A 12811-nucleotide genomic window follows, 5' to 3' on the forward strand; every position below is an offset into this window, starting at 1 on the left:
TGTTAATGTATATTATGTTATGGGCTTTAGGCCCAATTAGGTTACTTGTATAGCACACTGGTACTTGTACTACACTTTACTTGTACCGCACACTTACGCCTCCTATATAAGGCTCTGATGTATATTCTCTTATGATGAAATACAATACAATCATTCAGTATTTCTAACATGGTATCAGAGCCACTGCTCTGACCTTTTCTTAGCAGTCTTGTCTTCATTGTGTGACTTCCTTTCTTTTACTAACGCTTCCGCCATCACAACTGCCGCCGCAGCCTATCGCCGTTGAACCTCCGACGTCATCCAGCCGTCGTCCTTGGGTTCCGGACCTGCAGCCGCCGTCGTTTAGGAGTTTCACACTACACAGACCACTGCCCTTTGCATCACCGCTGCGAATATTGCTCCGATTTCATTTTTGAAGGTACCACTGAGATCGTCTTGCGCCGATCTACACATCCGTGGAAGCCTCGTCGCCATCGGAGACCGCACGCGCCCCCACGCGCCGATCAAAGTTGCTGCTTCGACGATCACGCGCCACACGCGCCTCCACGCGCCGATTGTTGACCGAGCGTTGACTTTGACCGAGCGTTGACCGTTGACCGTTGACTTTGACCGTTGACTTTTCTATAGAGTTGACTTTTTGCAGTCCAGGTGCTCCTTACCCAGTTTTTCGCGTAGATTTCGTTTTTGCAGTCTATTTTTGCATATTTTGCTTCAAAATGAAGAATAAGGACAAGTCTTCTTCCTTTTGCAACAATCGTCGCCGACAATCCAACAAACGTTTTTGCAATTTTTGCAAACGTTTTGGCCATAATATTGAGACGTGCTTTCAACGCAACAAATCAGTTGTTTCCATTTCTGCTGCTACTGTTGCTAACACTAAGAATGTCCAACCTATGGCTCCCGTCTCTGCAAAGTCTCAGTCTTCTGGATCCACTTTCACCATTTCCAGAGATGACCTTATAAATATCATCGCCAATGTCATTCGTATGGTTGGTAATGCATCTTATTCCTCTTCTCTCTCAGCTTTATCTGGTATGTCTCCTACCTCTTGGCTTATGGATTCTGCTTGTTGCAATCACATGACACCTCACTCGTCCTTATTTTCTGAACTTAAACCTGCACCACACCCTCTTAATATTCGCACAGCAAATGGTTCCACAATGTCTGGTCATAATATAGGCTCTGTTTCGACCTCTAACCTCTCGGTTCCTGGAGTCTTTAATGTTCCTGACCTTTCTTACAATTTGTTTTCTGTGGGACAATTAGCTGAGTTGGGTTATCGCATTATCTTTGATTATTCTGGGTGTATTGTGCAGGATCCAAGGACGGGACAGGAGCTTGGGACCGGTCCCAGAGTTGGGCGTATGTTTCCCGTGGACAACCTTCGTCTTCCACTTGTTGCTCCTGTTTCTGTTGCTGCAGCTACCGTAGTTTCTTCTGTTCCTTCCCTTGCACTTTGGCATGCTCGACTTGATCACGCATCTTCCTCTCGGGTACAACAATTGGCTTCTAGAGGTTTGTTAGGTTCAGTGTCTACCGAAAATTTTGATTGTGTCTCATGTCAGTTAGGAAAACAACCAGCCTTGCCTTTCAATACTAGTGAATCAATAACAACTGATATCTTTGACCTTATTCATTCTGATGTTTGGGGGCCTTCCTCTGTCTCTAGTATTGGTGGGTCTCGATATTTTGTTGTCTTTGTTGATGATTACTCTCGCTATAGCTGGATTTTTAATATGAAACATCGTTCTGAATTATTGCAAGTATATTCTAATTTTGCAAAAATGGTTGAAACTCAGTTTTCCAAACGCATCAAAATTTTTCGATCTGATAATGCTCTTGAATATACTCAATATGCTTTCCAAGCTGTTTTGCATTCCTATGGCACTGTTCATCAACTAACTTGTCCAGGTACCTCTCAGCAAAATGGTAGAGCCGAACGGAAACTTCGTCATATTCTTGACACTGTTCGTGCTCTCCTTCTCTCTGCCAAAGTTCCTGCTCCTTTTTGGGGCGAAGCTGCTCTTCATGCTGTTCATGCTATTAATCGCATTCCGAGTCCGGTTATCCAAAATCAAACTCCATATGAGCGCCTTTTTGGGTCATCTCCAGACTATCACCACCTTCGCTCCTTTGGTTCTGCTTGTTTCGTTCTTCTTCAGCCACATGAGCATAACAAACTTGAGCCTCGGTCAAGGCTTTGTTGTTTTCTTGGCTATGGCGAAACTCAAAAGGGGTATCGGTGTTATGACCCTGTCTCTCATCGTCTTCGTGTTTCCCGCAATGTTGTCTTTTGGGAACATCGCCTCTTTGTCGAGCTCTCTCACTTTCGTGCCTCCCTATCTTCCTCCTCTGTTTTAGATCTTTTTCCAGATGAGGCACATATTCCTTCTGTAGCTGCTCCTGATCCTCCTGTAGTTGCTCCTGATTCTCTTGTAGACTTCTCTGTCCAACCACCAGATATCACTGATCCCTTTCCTAGTTCACCCTTTAATGAACAGGTGGAAGATGAACAGGTTGAAGACGAGCTACCCAACCCCAACCCTGAGCTTGGGTCCCCTGCTCCTGCTCCGCCTGAAGATCTTGCACAAGACATTCCACCTCGTCACTCAACTCGAGTAAGATCTATTCCTGCACATTTACTTGACTATCATTGTTACACTGCTCTTGCTACACTACATGAGCCTCACACCTATCGTGAGGCTTCCACTGACCCTTTATGGCAGATTGCAATGAAAGAGGAACTTGATGCATTATCTAAAAATCATACTTGGGATTTGGTGACACTCCCTCCCGGGAAATCAGTGGTTGGTTGTAAGTGGATCTACAAGATTAAGACTCGCTCTGATGGGTCCATTGAGCGCTACAAAGCTCGTCTTGTTGCAAAAGGTTTTACACAGGAGTATGGGATTGATTATGAAGAGACCTTTGCTCCGGTTGCTCGTATCTCATCTGTCCGTGCCCTCTTAGCTGTTGCTGCTGCCCGTAAATGGGATCTTTTTCAGATGGATGTCAAAAATGCATTCCTTAATGGGGATTTACATGAAGAAGTTTATATGCAACCTCCTCCTGGTCTCTCTGTTGACTCAAACAAGGTTTGTTACCTTCGACGTGCACTTTATGGCCTTAAACAAGCTCCACGAGCTTGGTTTGCCAAATTCAGCTCTACCATCTCTCATTTGGGTTACATGGCCAGTCATTATGATTCTGCCTTATTTCTTCGTCGCACTGACAAAGGCACTATTTTACTTCTCCTATATGTGGATGATATGATCATAACTGGTGATGACCTCAGTGGCATTCAAGAACTCAAGGATTTTCTCAGTCAGCAATTTGAGATGAAAGATCTTGGACATCTCAGCTACTTCTTGGGTCTTGAAATCACTCATTCTACTGATGGACTTTATCTTACTCAAGCTAAGTATGCTTCTGAACTCTTGTCTCGAGCTGGACTCACTGATAGCAAGACTGTTGACACTCCAGTTGAGCTTAATGCGCATCTGACTCCCTCAGGGGGGAAACCATTGTCTAATCCCTCTCTTTACAGACGATTGGTTGGCAGCCTAGTTTATCTCACAGTTACTCGTCCAGACATCTCCTATGCTGTTCATCAGGTGAGCCAGTATCTGTCTGCTCCACGATCAACTCACTATGCTGCTGTTTTGCGCATTCTTCGATACTTGAAGGGCACCCTCTTTCATGGCCTTTTCTACTCAGCTCAGTCTCCTCTTGTACTCCGTGCATTCTCTGATGCTGATTGGGCAGGAGATCCTACTGATCGCAGGTCTACTACAGGTTACTGTTTTCTCCTTGGTTCTTCTTTGATTTCTTGGCGAAGCAAGAAACAAACTTTTGTGGCCCGCTCCAGTACTGAAGCAGAATATCGTGCTCTTGCTGATACCACATCTGAGCTCCTTTGGCTACGATGGCTCCTTAAGGATTTGGGTGTGTCCACCTCCTCTGCTACTCCCCTTTATTGTGACAACCAGAGTGCCATTCATATTGCTCATAATGATGTCTTTCATGAACGGACTAAACACATCGAGATTGATTGTCATTTTATCCGTTATCATCTTGTCCATGGTGCTCTTAAGCTTTTCTCCGTTTCCTCCAAAGATCAACTTGCAGATATCTTCACCAAGTCACTTCCTAAGGGACGCACTCGTGATTTGGTTGACAACCTCAAGTTGGTCTCACATCCACCTTGAGTTTGAGGGGGGCTGTTAATGTATATTATGTTATGGGCTTTAGGCCCAATTAGGTTACTTGTATAGCACACTGGTACTTGTACTACACTTTACTTGTACCGCACACTTACGCCTCCTATATAAGGCTCTGATGTATATTCTCTTATGATGAAATACAATACAATCATTCAGTATTTCTAACAAGGTCATGAAGGTATAGCTGTCCACGAGAAAAAACAGGATGCATCGGATGAGAGGATACCACTAATATAATATTAAACTGTAGTAAAATTATAGAAGATACATAGCTTTTGCCCATAGTTCAAAACAAAGGAATTGAGAAAATCATAGAAAAAGTATATGTATGTGTGTGTGTACATATAGATGATAAAGTGGGTGGTCTGAAGAGCATAAAGAGCAACAAGGAAAAGGCAAAACTTACCCAATGGCTTGCCTTCCTTTGCAGCAGCAGCACCGGTAAGTTTAACAAATCCTAGAGGATTCCATTTTCCGGAGGCTATAACATCAAAATTGAAACCAATACAACAAATATAAATAGTTCCATGATTTGATTTTGGCGCTGATGATGAAGAAACCAATGAACCAACAACAACAATAATTAATACTGACCGTCAACTTCATGAGAACGGCTATGAAGATCTTCAAGTTCATTTACCTCCACGTCTTCATTAAAAAAATAATAATAATAAATATAATTGTTGAAAGTCAAAGAAAAAAGAAAAGGAATTGAGAAAATCATAGAAAAAGTGTATGTATATATATGTAGACGATAAAGCGGGTGGTCTGAAGAGCATAAAAAGCAACAAGGAAAAGGCGAAACTTACCCAATGGCTTGCCTTCCTTTGCAGCAGCTCTGGAGGCTATAACATCAAAATTGAAGCCAATATAACAAATATAAATAATTCCATGATTTGATTTTGGCACAGATAATTAACAAACCAATGAACCAACAAACAAGAACAATAATACTGACCCACAGATTCGTAAAAACGGCGACTAAGATCTTCAAGTTCATTTACCTCCACGTCTTCATTAAAAAAAAAAAATAATAATAATAATAAATATAATTGTTGAAAGTCAAAGAAAAAAGAAAAGGAATTGAGAAAAAAAGGAAAAAGTGTGTGTGCATGATGAGTATGAATGAATATGCGTATATGGGAAAAGTGCGTGATCTGAAGAGCATGTATACTATTACTAACAAGGGAAGAGTACGTACTCAATGTGTCGCTGTCTCTTGCACGACGACCACGAAAGCCAAAACCTGAACCTGAAGAGAAGCCTCTGCTCCCTGTAAATTCAACATTTTTTATATGTATGTAAATTCTAAACAGAGACAATCCATTCCATGAAACACACGAACAACGACAACATTTTTTTTAATTTATAAAAAAAAACAACCAACCAACAATAATAATAATCAATTCATAGTACACTGAGAAACCACGCAAAATATATATATATATATATATATATATATATTATATATAAAGTCCGATTAATGTGTGCCTTAGGCCACACATTAACAAAGCAATATATATAAGATACTTCAAATCCCAAATTATAGAGGGTCGAGAGAGCAAAGAATTTCGATTTCATAATGAGGGTCGAGAGATCAAATATAATAAATTGAAATAAAGAAAGAAACCACTGGATCTAGAACCGCGAGATGACAAGATGATGATGATCTAGGGTCCGTTTGGATTGAGCTTATTGTTGCTGAAACTGAAAACTGAAAACACTGTAGCAAAATAATTTTTAAATGTGTGAATAGTATTGTGGGACCTATTTTTTAATATTTTTTAACCCGTGAACAGTATCAAACAGTGTATGAACAGTATCAAACAGTGGTAAACAGTGTCAAACAGTGGTGAACAGTGTTCTTGTCCCCCAAAATCAGAAACGGTGCAGGAAAAAAAAAAAAAAAAAGTAAAACGCAAAACGCAGACTTGGGTTTCAGCAGTATCCAAACGCCCCCTAGAGTTCAGATATTCGTTTTTTTTTTTTTTTTTTTTTTTGCTTCCTTTCTTGGTTTTGAGACGCTGAGTACGAGTGTGGGATGAACAAAACAAACCTGCATTTCTTTCTTTTCTTTTTTTAATGAAAACATCATATATCCTAGGGTTGGTGTCACGTGCAAGATGCTTACATACGTCATTAAAAATGTATATATATCGCTTGTCTTTTTCTCAAAAAAAAAAGTATATATATATATATATTTTTTTTTAATGAGAAAAATGTATATATATATATATATATATATTAACTGAAATAATAAGATAATGTCTCTACTTAATTTCTGTAACAAATTTGACAAAGTTATTATATTATTTTTAATTAAGATATATTTTAAATGTTTTTAATATTATTATCTATTTTATGTCTATATCTATATCTATATTTATATAATCTATATGGATATTTATATCTATCTATATCTTCTTCTTTTTTCCTTTTTCTTCTTTTATCCAAGTATCTATCTATATCTATATCTATTTATATCTATATTTATATAATAGTGTAAACCAACATGCCAAAAGTCCAAATCTATATCATAAATTCAAAGATGGGTAATAGAGAATAGTTACCTAGAATTGTGATGAAGAATGACGATACACGGACCAGAGCAAAATCAAAGAAGAGAGAACCAATCCTTGTGAAGCTGATGCGTTAAGGCAGAGGACTGAGGATATATATGGTGAAAGGAGAGGACTGGAGGCTATTTATGGTTTTCAGCAAAAAATATTGGCGAAATCACGATTTGCAAATCGCGCAATATCGAAATCGCAACGGGAAATTACCTTTCCTGAAACGCGAAAATCTGCTAATTCAAAAACGCAATCCCACAAATTTCGCCCAGCCAAACATATCTTGATTCCTGCGATTTGATAACTTGGCGTTTAGCTCTCTCAATACGCCTAAACAAACGAGCTCATTATGTGGTTATATAAATTTGTGACAAGTTTACATTTTAAAATACTGAAAAATTATGTCATTTCATTTGATGAATTAGTGTGTATTTGGATACCGCTTATTTTGCTGGAAAAAAAAAATTACTATGGAGGCGTGGGTTACTGTTCATTGGCCAAAATGCACTGTTCATGGGAACAGTGCAAGAGGCGCTAGTTCAAAAAAAAAAAAAAAAAAAGCAAATGCAGGAGAATCCAAACAAAGCTTTAAGCAAACTATTTCAATATAATTTTGCAACCATTATTTAGTCACATCAATTTATTTCTCTTGAAAAAAACACATCATTCTACTAGTTATCCTTACTATATCTTTTTAATTGTCTCTTTGTATATTCACATTCACTTCTTATTTTTCCCTATTTCTTTTCTGCCAGAGGAGTGCAGAAATTAGAAATCAACATTATTGGCTATATACCCTTGATGAAAAGGTTAGAAATTAATTCAATCAATCGTGATTAAGAAATTGCTCTAAGTATTGATCATAATGTTTGTTGAGGGTCATTTGTGAGAATCCAAGTAGAAAGAAGAAAGCTCAACAACAAAGGCAGCAAAGAATTGGCAAGCAGATGGCAAAACCATTAGGCCCAAGCGGCAGAAATAATGGATCACAGGCCCATGAAATAAACAAATGGGTCTTGAAAAGGCAAGTGGGCTTAAAGAAGCCCGGAAAGAGAGAAATAGCATACCCATGGACAGTATATGATGTAGAAAAGTGAGAAAGGATCGTCGCAGGCCCAAAGTAATGCAAACAAAAAAAGTAAGGGGTTAATGGCAGGCCCATTAACCCCAAGGATGAGAATAAGGTAATTGGGCCAGGGAAGCCAAATGAAGTTAGTAAAAACCCATAGGAATGCAGAATTAGTAAAAGGGCTAAGGAAGCCCAAAGAAAGCAAGTGGGCCAAGGATGCCTAAGAGAAAGACAAAAGGGACGCAGGAGCCATAAGTAGGAAAACCAATGGTAATACCAAGCCACTAGAGAAAAGAGTAAACGGCTGGCCTAAATAGGCCCAACAGAATTGAGTCATTACAACAGGAATAACAGAATAATATGGCAGGAAATTAGGGCAATCAAGAAGTGGACCAAAGAAATATAAGGCCCATTATCAAATAAGGCCCAGCTCCTGAGAGGAGCAGTAAATCGAAAAGCAGCCCACATAAAGGGTCAAAGAAAACAAACGGCAGGCTATGCAGGCAAGCCTCCAGACCACGGCAGACGAATGAGCAGCAAGCAGATTTTGGAAACATATGGAAGGAAGGCACGCGTAAGGCTCAGGCACCACCAGCCTGTACCTAGCCAATACAGGACATGGTGAGGTCAGGGGTTAGAGTTTCAGAGGGCATGGTTTGGTGGTGGGGAGAGGGGAAAAATTTATTTTTGAGGTTCCGGCTTAGGTTCTTTCGGGGAAGTGTCCTGCTGGGATGACTTACTACCCAAAAGAAGCAAGTTGAGTTGGAACCACTAGGTGCATGCCATGAGGGATAGGGAGAGAGAAAGAACCCAGATCGTAGTAGGAAAAGGTGCCACAACAGACAAACAAACAAAATACCCTTCTTTGTCTAGTGATGAAGGGGTGGCACACAGACGGACCAGTGGTGATCGGCTAGTATACCCAGACCAGACAAAGGAGGTTAAGGGCTAAAACAGTAAAATCCGATCTTGGCAGGCACTATAAAAAGAGGATCTTGCCGTAAATAAAAAACAGAGCAACAACGAAATATAACTAAGAAATAGGAATTCGAAAAGAGATACCAAGAAATAGAAAAGAAGCGAGTGGGAGAGAGAAAGAAAACAACTAGAAAGAAAATAAAGTGAGAATTAGGACGGCAGGTATGCACCGATAGATTGATTCTCTCTCTCCCTTATGAAATCTTGCTCTCTATTAAAACTAAAAGGGGTCTCTGTGCATAAACCATTCAGGTCCATTTCTCTCAAGGCAGTTAATCTCCACGGTAGGACTTTTCTTGAGAGATTAATTGCGTTGAGAAGGAACGTTCTTTCCTCTCTGGTTTTGCTCCTGCGGATCAGATTTTAGTTGATTTCTTCATCTTCTAATTAATCCATACATATTACTATTTGTTCACTTTTGTTCTGTTCTCTTCTTTCTGTAAAAGTAATTATTATTACTGTGATTGTGTTTGGGAATTATTTGGTCATTTCCTACTAAGTAGCCAGATATTTTATTTTTTTATTATTATGTCTGTCTGTCACAACTTGTCTGAAATAGCTCTGCCTGCCGCAAGCACGTTCCTGGCAAACCAGAATTAGTTTGAGCACAAGTCGAACTAAATTGAGTTGCAGCTGGATCGGTCCCAACTCCCTTATCCAGAAACTTGGGCCTAGTGCAGCAGGAAGCAGCCCAACACTACTAGCACAGCCCACTACTTTACAGTGTTATACTATTCGATTACAGACTTTTTGCCTTAAACTTTGTGTGCCAAAGTTACGTAACATATTGTTATTTTTTATTAATAACATGTATAATTCTTATCTATTTGAGATTGAATAGATTTTTTTTTAATTGTCAAGAATCTTTAATGGTGGTTTTATTTGCCCATCTATGCACCATTGAATCTGTAACTGTCAAGAATCTTTAATGGTTTTTTTTTTTTTTTTAATTTTGGATTTTGCTATTTCTTTCCTTATTAAACACAGTACAATATAGCTGGTGTTATCTAATGAGTGCAAAAGTAATTGCTATTTTTGGGGCACAGCAGCTAATACAATCTCATAATTTTCAATAGCCATTTAAAGTTCATTGCCTGAAATGCTAATAACCATCTTCTCTAAGTCAAAAACAATTGGCCAAGTTTAGCAAGTTTGCCGCCAACTTTGACCACAACGCCATGGCAATATAGGTGACTCACTTACTTTCAATTTGTATACACACTATTTTGATTATGTGAGGGAATTCACAACATTTATAAAATTAATGTAATAACAAGTGGGTGATTTGTATATGGTCACATTAATGAATGTGTGTAGTGGACATGGGTGGAATCAACGACACATTACTGTTTGGCAATTTGGTCTTTGGTGGAAATTGGTATAAGTGAGGGTCTATTAAATTTGATCATTTTGCTAAAGTAAGGTTTGTTTAAAATGTATATTTTTTTTATTTACCTTATTGTAAATAAGTTTTTGTACATGATGATTCTATCCTATTAAACCTCACTTTACTTCTTTCTTTTTTTTCTTTTTTTTTGTGGTCATATCCTTTTCTGTTGGCAAAAAACTAGACATCACTTTTCAAAATTAAGGATGCATGTAGCTGGTACAAAGGGTGCACTTGAAAATTCAGAAGAATTAAACTATGATACAATCTAATCATGTGAAGAAAAAGAGGAAATCTAATATTGTGTTGCATGTCCCTCCATTATTGGGTTACAAATATCAAATCTCAAACAAACAAAAAAATAACCCTAAAATAATTGGGTGATATATTTGTATAGATAGAAAGTTGAAAAATACTTTTAGAAATAGTTCAATTTTTTTAGGAGAATAAGTTTTTTTCAAAAAAAAATTTCAATAAATTATGGATTATATCATATTACAAAATAATTATATTTTTCCACGTTTATAGCTCATTAGTGTTGTTAGTAGTTGTCTTTTTTTCCACGTTAGAGAAAGAAAAATTGAGAAGGAGACTGTGAAATACTGAAACAAAGTTGAGAGATAGAGAGAGAGAAGATTTAAACATAGCTAAAAAAGAGTGAGTACAGTCTTCAAACTTTGGGAATTCCTAGTACCGTGCCAAGTTGTCCTAAACTATAATGAAATAGGATTCAGCTTCCGTCCAGTGGCACTGGCCACTGGACAGAAACCAGTCCCAATGAAATAATATTAAAAAAAAAAAAAAACTATAATGAAATAAAAAGGAAGATAAATCATTGTGGTAAAGAAATGAGGTTAAGTTAATGACCTGACAGAAAGATAAAAATCTTTAAGGCGCCCTCGCCTCACTAATGAAAATTAGTTCATTCCACAACACAGCCAAATGTTCCCAAAATTGATCAACCCTCCTACTTGATTGTTCCAACTTACAAAGGAGTAGTTATAATAAACCCCCCGAACAAACCGGTTACCGTTTTCATAAACGCATCCTTACCGGTTACCACTTTTATATATATATATATATATATATATATATCAAAACAAACTTAATTATGTGAATGAATAATATGCCATAGTTGTTAAAATAGTGAATTGATTTTTTTTTTATTGTATATTAACCATATCATATCATATATCGTAAGAAACACACATTATAAAATTCATTTAAAAATCCATAAATTTATATATGTAAAATATATATTTATTGTGTGTATATATATTATATCAGTATATATTTATTAATAAATTTGAACATATTCAACTAAAGACTATTTAATCGTTACTTATATAATAATTTTTTAAATATAACTATTTGAACGAATGAAACAAAAATATAACAATTAAAATAAGACTATATATATATATATATATATATTAGTTCTATATTAAAACAGGTGAGGGGATATGAATATGAGATATCTCCAATAAAACAATAAGAGTTGTCGAATCAACCAATTGAGCTACAAGGCTTTAGGCCTTATATAATTTATTTTTTTTTCTCATATTTCATCATTTCGCCTAATCAACATCACCTCTAATTCTCTATAGTCCAAGTCAATATTAGCATAATTTTATCATCTTACAAAATCATCTCACATTGACATCTTTCTCTTGTCCAACTTCGTTCTTCATCATTTTCAACCTTTACAATTTATTTCATTAACTTAGAGAATCTCTCTCTTTTTATTGCGATTCAGGCTTTTTAGATCAATAACAATATATATACATATATATATATATATATATATATTTAGAGAATATATTTTTACATTTATATTATTTGTACTTTATTCATTGTATAGAAAAATATTTGTACCTTCCTATAAACTATAGCTGTCTTTTGTGCGGAAAGAGAGGGGGGAAAAATACCCCTCATTGACATTTTATTTTAGTGGGTTTAATTAAATAGTCCGAATTTGATAAGGATAGAATGGAAAACTCATATTTTATACCATTCATTAAGAAATTGACACATCGGCTTTTTTACTTAAAACTCAATACATCCTACCACATATAAGAACATCTAAATAAACTCATAGTTAAGTTGGATTTTCAAATGGGTATTAAAATTAATTAAGTGTGGTTATATTTATTCTTTAATATGTAATATGATGATGTAGCATATTAAAATTGAAAGGGTAAAACTTGGGTTTTATACCACATTTTTATAAAATAGCACAATAATTGAATAACCCAATAATTGTGTTAAAAAGAAGTCCAACAACTTATTGGATCTGATCCAAAGCAAAATTTTTAGCTAAACACTCAATTTAAGCCTATGTCTATGCATCATCCGATACATACAATTCATTCCATATGTATCCATGTATTGTACGATGCTTTTCATAAGCATGGCCAATTCGTACCTAAGATACGATACTCTTTTAGTTCAATTGGGGTAAGTATAATCCTATATTAACTATGCTATCACAACTTCCACCTCCCCACAACACCCCCCCCCCCCCCCCCCACAACACACAAAAAAAAAAAAAACAAAACAAAACAAAACAAAACCAAAACAAACC

General features: G+C 36.9%; 1 long non-coding RNA gene across 1 annotated transcript; it reads right to left on the reverse strand.

The window, feature by feature from the left end:
• Positions 1-4389: 4389 nt before the first annotated feature.
• LOC115959342 lies at positions 4390-5079 on the reverse strand. The gene is made up of 4 exons (XR_004084843.1): positions 5033-5079; positions 4818-4871; positions 4630-4704; positions 4390-4407 (listed from the first exon to the last, which is right to left on the reverse strand). It is a non-coding gene; the product is annotated as an uncharacterized LOC115959342 (long non-coding RNA).
• Positions 5080-12811: the final 7732 nt, after the last annotated feature.

The sequence above is a fragment of the Quercus lobata genome, chromosome 9, assembly GCF_001633185.2.
Source record: "Quercus lobata isolate SW786 chromosome 9, ValleyOak3.0 Primary Assembly, whole genome shotgun sequence".
Lineage (NCBI taxonomy): Eukaryota > Viridiplantae > Streptophyta > Magnoliopsida > Fagales > Fagaceae > Quercus > Quercus lobata.